The sequence below is a fragment of the Dromaius novaehollandiae genome, chromosome 2 (genome assembly GCF_036370855.1).
Source record: "Dromaius novaehollandiae isolate bDroNov1 chromosome 2, bDroNov1.hap1, whole genome shotgun sequence".
NCBI lineage: Eukaryota > Metazoa > Chordata > Aves > Casuariiformes > Dromaiidae > Dromaius > Dromaius novaehollandiae.
This window is the reverse complement of record NC_088099.1, coordinates 22,460,898-22,468,611: the sequence shown is the minus strand read 5'-3', so window position 1 is coordinate 22,468,611 and position 7,714 is coordinate 22,460,898.

Genomic DNA, 7,714 nt, shown 5'->3' with positions numbered 1-7,714 from the left:
AGTGATTGCTTGACAAGTAGCAGTTTCTTTGCTTTTGGTTCTTTCCCCATTGTCTCCAGGCGGGGTTATGGTATTCGCTGATCATTGTTCAAGCTGTTTTCTTACTTCCTTTTCTCCTTGTTCTCTCCTTGTTTCAACCAGCTCAGACAATTTAGGTAAAAGTTCAGTGATGTGCTGCCTTAAGCTTCAGTAAATTTAGCTACTAGTGCGAAGCAAATGCTATTATATCCAACAATTATAGAAACTAGAAACCTTTTAATTGAATTTAAGGGGAGATGGGCGACATTCCAGATGCATCCACTTATTCATTCCTTAAATGGTTTATATCTAAAAATAAATATGCACTTTGCATTAGAAATGGTAGAAGTTAATGCACAAATAAAACATAAATGAATTTTGTAATGACGTTTGCATTGGAAAGGCCAGGACTGAGATCCCAGTTTGATCATCCGGCTATGATTCTTGCATCATTTGCTAAGTTAAAGGATTACATGGCTGTCGGTGTTTGGGTTAGTGTGGCCTGCACTGACTGATTTGTTTTTAAACTTATTGTACAAAAAGTGAAATGTTTGGGCAGATATTTGGGTTACATCCCTAAAAAAGTTCTTACATAGAATTATATTGTTATCTCCAAAAAGACACAAAGCTTTCCGTTTTCGGCCTTGGTATAGCTGTTTTTGTTTTAGCAATGAAGTTATTAGCCAAAAAGCTTTTTGCTAATTAGATAATGAGACAGTAAACAATTTGTTTGCCCTTCTTCCAGAGAGTAATGGTAGCGTTCTGTCATTAATCCTGATTAAGTATTCCCCCATATGTCTGACGGTCGGAATGAGGGCTTTCCATTATCACTCAACAATTTCAGGCTCTTATCTTTTGCAGTAAAGATGAAACAGAAAGTTTAAAAGCATTTTAATGTCATTTTATTAAAAAACCAGATTTCTATATCAATGTTTATAATTTGAAATGAAAATATAGTCTGATGGTAATAACACCTCCCCACCCCTACAAATCTCCTTGCTAGAAAAACATTTCCTGCTAGAAAAAGAGTTGCTCATAATAAAACAAGTGATAGCTGTCTGTTGTCTGACAACCTCTTTGCTGCCACTGGGACTGTGGTGAAACGTATGGATGGCTGCGGGAAGAACATCAGTTAGGTGACCTTTCTCCGATACAATGTTTACAGAAATGATAATAAAATATTTTCTGTGGTTGTTATACCTGTGGTTCCTTGCCTTACTGTGAGCTGGGCTCTTGGAGAACTACAGGGTATGCTTGTAATTGTCTAAGTAAATTTTGGCATAATCCTCATATATGCTTTGTTTCTGTGTTAGAAGGGGCAAGTTCATCTAATTTTTCAAAGAAGGAAAATGAGAAGATTAATTTGCAAATGCTTTAATTAAAGACCCTGTTTCTTTTGCTATACAGAGATATGTCCTGATGTGCTGAACAGCGTTTCTGTAAATATTTGATTCCAATACTTTTGGTTTAACAGTGTACTATCCAGATAAAACATAGCTTCAAATGTTTTTCCTGACTTCCATATCACTCATTGTAACATGGTCTGAATTCAGCTTTTCCATCTTCCTTTATTACAGGAATTGTTTGCTTTTTAAATGGGGAAGATGAGTAAGTAGTTTCCTCCCACTGCTACTCTATGCCTGCTTTGCAAATAAGTATATTCCTCTGTAAGAGCTTTATGTCAAACCAGTAGGAACATTTTCTACTTACTTGCTAGAATGCTGGCATATATATCATTGTCCACCTGTTATTTAAAAGGGACACATGAATATGACAAGACGAAACTCAGAAGTAATTCTGGATCTGGGTTAGGTGAAGACTCCCAATTCCTTGATTTTACTTAAATTACTCTTTGTTCTTAAATCTGAAAAATTCTTCATTATTTCATTAGAAAATATTTCACTGACAGATTGCTGGGACTCCCCCTCCATATAAAGAGACAGTAGCTCAAAAAACCAGAAGAGAAGCAGTTCCTGCAATTTTTTGGCATTTTTAGAAAGTGCTAAAATAATACATCTAGAATACAGAAGTAGAAAAAGCCAATAAAATGAAAATGAAGGTATAAATGGAAGGATCATAGTTTTGATCAGCAGTTTAGTTTAAGTTTATCAGTGTAAGAATTCAAAACATTCTAGAATTTCCCAATTCAAGTCAGTCACCCTCAGATGCATGGATCATCTTTTCTTCCCTCTTACCTAGTGGGTAGGTATTCTATTTATATCTTTAATCTATGCCCTGACTTTTAAACTGTATTAACCAATGTATTGCCAAGCTGAAGCACAAGTACTTAAAAATCAACTTGAATAGCTTGAGTATCATGATATTTAAAATAAAAATATATATTTAATAAACAAATTTCACTATTTTGCCTTCAGTGTTTTGATCCTGTCCAATATTTTCAGTTTTGTAACCTCTAGTGAAGGAACAGAAGTAGAAGTATTTTTTCATTCTTTTAAGGGAGGCTGGAATTCACATATGATTCTTTAAAAGAAGAAGCTTAAATGTTGTCAGAGTTATGACAAAATTTGAAATTTGGTAAAGGAAGAGACATTAGTGGTTTTTTCCTCCCAAGCAGATATAAGAAAAAACCTTTCAAAGTCATATCCTGGACCATTGATATTCTCTTACATCTGAGGAGGATGTGAGGGTTTCTGAAACTACTGTGCCTTTTGAAATTAGGTGTTAGAAAACAGGTGATGGAGCGAAAACTTTTTAATGATCTAACCTCTTCTAAAAGAAATTATATATGTTTGTGACTTGTGGTTTCATGGCTCATATGTAAAATTAGCTTTATAAAATACCATTCCAACCTCAGAATAATTCAAAACAGTGATTTATGAGGTGCCTTGTGCCAAAGGCCTGTAGGCATTTCCTACCGTGGTGTGCACCGCAGTGGCTAGAATGTTACTTCTGAAAAACAAGAGCAAGTTTTCTGCTATGACTGTTACATATCTCAGTCATTTTAGTATAAAATTGGAACTGCAAAATGTTTTGCATAAAGTCACATTCATCTGATTAGGATCACCTCTTATTTTCTCTTTTTTTGTAACTACATAACTATATTGGCACAAAAACATTATTTTGCTTCATGAAAAAAAGTGCAGATTTTTCAGTTTTCAAGTGACTGCAGTCATTTTCCATGAACTTGTCTTGATCTTTAATAAGAACCAAGAAGGAAAAGAATGTATTAAACAAAAAAACATAATATGGCCAAATTGGCAGAGTTCAGGTACTGAATCTCTGTTCCCTTTTTTTCCAAGTGAAAATGATTGATGTGGAATGGCACAGACTCAGCACGGCTGCTGAAGCTGGCCTACATCATTTCTCTCTGAAAACAGCAATAGCTGGTTCACTGTAGCCACAGGCTGCATAGTTCTCTGAAGTGAGTCTTCATGAAAGTGTGTGGAAATCAAAAAGCGTAGAGGCTGATATGGAACTCATTTAGCATTAAGGATTTGTGAGAAAAGACAATCAGAGAAATTTGCAAGTCAAGCTGATGCAGAACTATCTATGCATTTCATTTTAATCTATGTCCCCTTTTTTATTTTCTATTTTCCTTGGTCCTATCTAAGACTGCCTGTGTGGAATCAGACCAAAAATCTATCCAGCCCAGTATCCTGTTTATGAAAATGGGTAGTAACAGATGCCTATGAGAGAAGAGGAAAGCTGAACAAGCACAGAGTGCTATTTCCTTCATGTGTTCCTCCAGTTTCCAGCAACCTTCAGCTATTGTGCTCTCCAGTATGTCACACCACCTAGATCATTAAAGTTTTGATGATCTAACACAAGAAAAACCAATGTTGACCAGCAACGTGCTTGACATGCTGGACTTCATTCTTACCTCTTGAAGGACCATGTCTACTACCCTCCCGATCCACAGTTTTGAACGTCTACATCACTCCACATTCACAGCTTGCCCCAATAGCCCAGGTTGTATGAACTTTGAACCCCAAACCAGGCTGATTAAAACAGAAGAAGAAGGACAAAGTGCAGACTGTTTTGAATACTCAGGAGAAAGATGAGTTTATTGGAAAGAGAAGCTGTGGGCCTATAGGAAGGTCCTGTGTTATATGGGATATTCTGTACAATCATTTGTGTTCTGGAAGAAAATAGGTCAACTTGATGATTTCATTGCAATTTAAGAAGGGATTAGGACTTACAAATTCTGGAGATAAGCAATTTTATTCCCTCATGGGTCAAACACTAGGATTATTTTATTATGAGAAGCAGAAGTTTAGTATCAAAGTAATAGTTATTCATAGTTATATATTAGCATATTAAAGACAATAATCCATATTTCATCTTTCCCTTTCTACTTAAACTCCTACTGCTCTCTCTCTCCCTCCCCTTCCTGTTTTTTTAATCTTAGTTCAGAGAAAATGACTGAGGATATGTCATGTCTGTCTCTGAGTTGGTGTAGGGTTTTTTTTTTCCTGCCATCTGTCCAAACAGAAAATTTTATACTATCAAACATCTTCTAATTAGATGATAGCTTATTCTGGACTGTGACCTTCAAGTTGCATTAAACTGACTTTTTTTTTTGGTCTCATTCTAAAACAGCTTTCCCAAATCTGGACTGGGTTTTGTAGCTCTTTTTTGATTGTTTTCCAATTCATCAATGTCTATTTTAAAGCATTAGCAGAAATGGGATGTGGTGTCACCAGGGAAAGTCTCATTAATGCTTCAGCTAATAGCAAAAACTTCTTCTGCTTTCTATTTTTCCCAATTTATAGTACAAAGGCGCAGTGAACAGTGTAATGGGACCAGTCTACAGCATAGCTATAGGTACTGGTATATAATTAAAAACAAAACAAAACAAAAAAGCCAAGGAAATCTGAAAAGATAGACAAGAATGCTTTGCATATGGTTGCAGCAGGGACTAAAACCCTACTGCACTATGGAAAATGCCAGGGCTATACATAAACCTTAATGAGAGCCCATTAAAACTGAATGTTCTCAGAACAATTTAATGCCTGTTATTACAGGGTTGTTAATAAGGAAATGTTCTCAATATCGGAATTGTATATAACGATACAGCTGCTATTTATTCATTTTAAATTACATGTGTGACTGCTGCCACAACGCAAAATTAAATTATCTGATGTGAAGTTTAGGACTTTGCTTTGAGTTTAGTTTTGAATTTATATTGCATCTTAGGTTTGTAACAAATCCCTGTAAATATTGCTTCTCAAAGCCTTTTTCTTTCTTTTACTACTAGTGGTAAGAACAATTGAGGACTCATACATTTTCAAGGAACATTTTGGTATTGCTTGAGCGCAGCATCAATGAGTACATTCTTTTTCCCACATTCCATGAGGTTTCGTTCATTAAGAGTTGAGATTTCTTCCCATTTCTCTTTGAGAAACTTTTGTCATAAAATAAAATGAATGAAAAAGCCCTCATTTTAGGGCTCAATGCAGAAGCTACTCTTTTCTAGAAGTGACCGTCCTGTATTTAAAAAATGGAAACCCAATTTTACAGGTTGGAACCTTAAGAGAAAAAAAAAACTTCTAAACTTGCTTGTTTTGGTGGCAGATGTCACAAAAGTTCTCTCATGGTGTCAGCTATCTGAAACAGCTGTATCTCTGCCAAAGCTCCTTACTGATTTGGCTGATTCTTATAAAACTTAACCCCTATTGTAATGAATCTGTAATGCAAGATTTCTTTGTACAGAAAGTGCTCAGAGAACTAGGACTCTCAAAATGCTATCTTTCAGAACTCATTATTGTATAAAGTTGTTAAAATTCATTAGTAGTTTTTATTGGCTTCAAGCGACACAGTTTCAGTTCAGGTTTTCTTTCTCTAAGTGGTCATGCAACACGTAAAGAGTGCTGAGCAAGTCAGGAGCAGCAGTGATGTGAATAGGAGGAATAAAAGGCTGTCTTCATCACTGAAGTGTCCAGCCAATTCAGAAAGGGTGTTGGTAGCTACAGACTCCAACAGCTTAGAAAAGTAAGGGGAGGGGACAGAAACATCCAATTAAAATGTACGGAAGTATTTTATTTTTATATTTTATTGTGTACCATTTATGAGCTGTTTGATTATTTAGGAAGGAAACATTTAGTAGCAAGACCAGTGAGCAGGGAGTTTTGTTTTAAGTAATTAAGTTGCTTGTCTTCTCTTTGCCTCAAATTGTTCACCAAAGTGTCAGGAAAATTCTTACCACACTTTGTAGACAGCTACAGTATAGTGGAATAAAAGATGCTATACAAAATCAGAGTTTGAATAGCTTTTAGTGAAATGGCTTGAACAACGAAGAAACGCATAATGAATTAAGCTACTGGGACTAACTTCTTGAGTCATGTACAGCTCTTGGCGAGATATTCACTGGAACCATTTTTGTCTCCTTTAGGCTTTTAAAAACTCCAGTATATTTAAAGGAGGAATGTCAAATGCATTTAACTTGTTGTCCAGTAGAAATATAGTTATTATCATCTTCACAAAGGCTATCTAAGCACTTGTGTAGATAGATAAGCACTTATCATTAATGCACAGATCAGCCAACTTGCTGAGCGCTACATTAGTAGATCTGAGAGTAGGTGACCTTTCTGCGTAAAGGTTGTGAAAACACTGGCTCTTTTTATTTCCTCATAGTAGCAAGTTTACTCCAGAATGTAAGAGGAAAATTAGTTCCTTGACACCTCTGCGTACTTATGTTTTCTTTCATTTTTCAGTGTGCTTCATTATGCCCCTTCTCACCTGTATTGCTTTCAGCAGGAAGTCTCTGCTGATTCCAGGGAAGAGTGACGGGTCTGGTCACAGTCCGGTGACGGAGCAACAAGACATCCCTTGAATGCAGATGATGACAGGGAGGTGAAACGTCAGAGGAACGCTTAAGCAAATATAGAAGAGGGGAAATCTATGGAGTCCAGATATACTAACTTACCCAGACGAAAAATACATATCCATCCTCTTTTATAATTTATGTGGCACCTTTTCCACACAAGCTAGATTGCGGAATATCTACACAGAAATTACTCACCTGGCACTGATTCATGACCCACTCTGGGGCTGTGAACATCAGCTGTTTAGTAAAGGAGCATGAAGTGAGTAACATGTCTAATTGACACAGGGAGGGGAATTCAGTTCTCTAGAGTGGAATTTAATGCTGCTTTAATTTTCTTTTGCTTAAGTTAGAAAATATCCTGTCTATAGAAACAAGATTGTAGCATATAAAATGCAGAGGTGATAGATTACTTACATTACTGAAAACATTTCTATGGTTATCTTTAATCTGATTTTATCAGAAAAAGTCATATTGAATTCCTCCAGCTATACTGTTTATTTTAGTTTTCCCATACAATCTGATCCTGATGATTTCAAAACTTAGTAAATGAGCTTTCTTCTTTACAAGTAATTTATAAATAGTCTTTTATTCTAATTCTAAATTACCCTGAATTTTTCCAGAAATCTCTTGCATAACCTGAGCACTGATTTTCCTGGAGACAATTGAATTTAAGGTTCTGTTGGTTGTTTGGCTTCTTGCTTGCTTTTTAGCTTTTAATGTCTTCCAGTAGCTCTATAACAATATTATTTCAGGTGAAGTTAAGAGGTCTAATAAAGCCTTTGAGATGAATGATTAGTTATTAAATGCTTGGTTCTTTTTCTTTTTTTGATTATTATCTCTTCTTAGAATAACATATTATTTATCAGAAGTCACTAATGTTGCTTAGCATAAAGCAAAGAATGGGTTGAG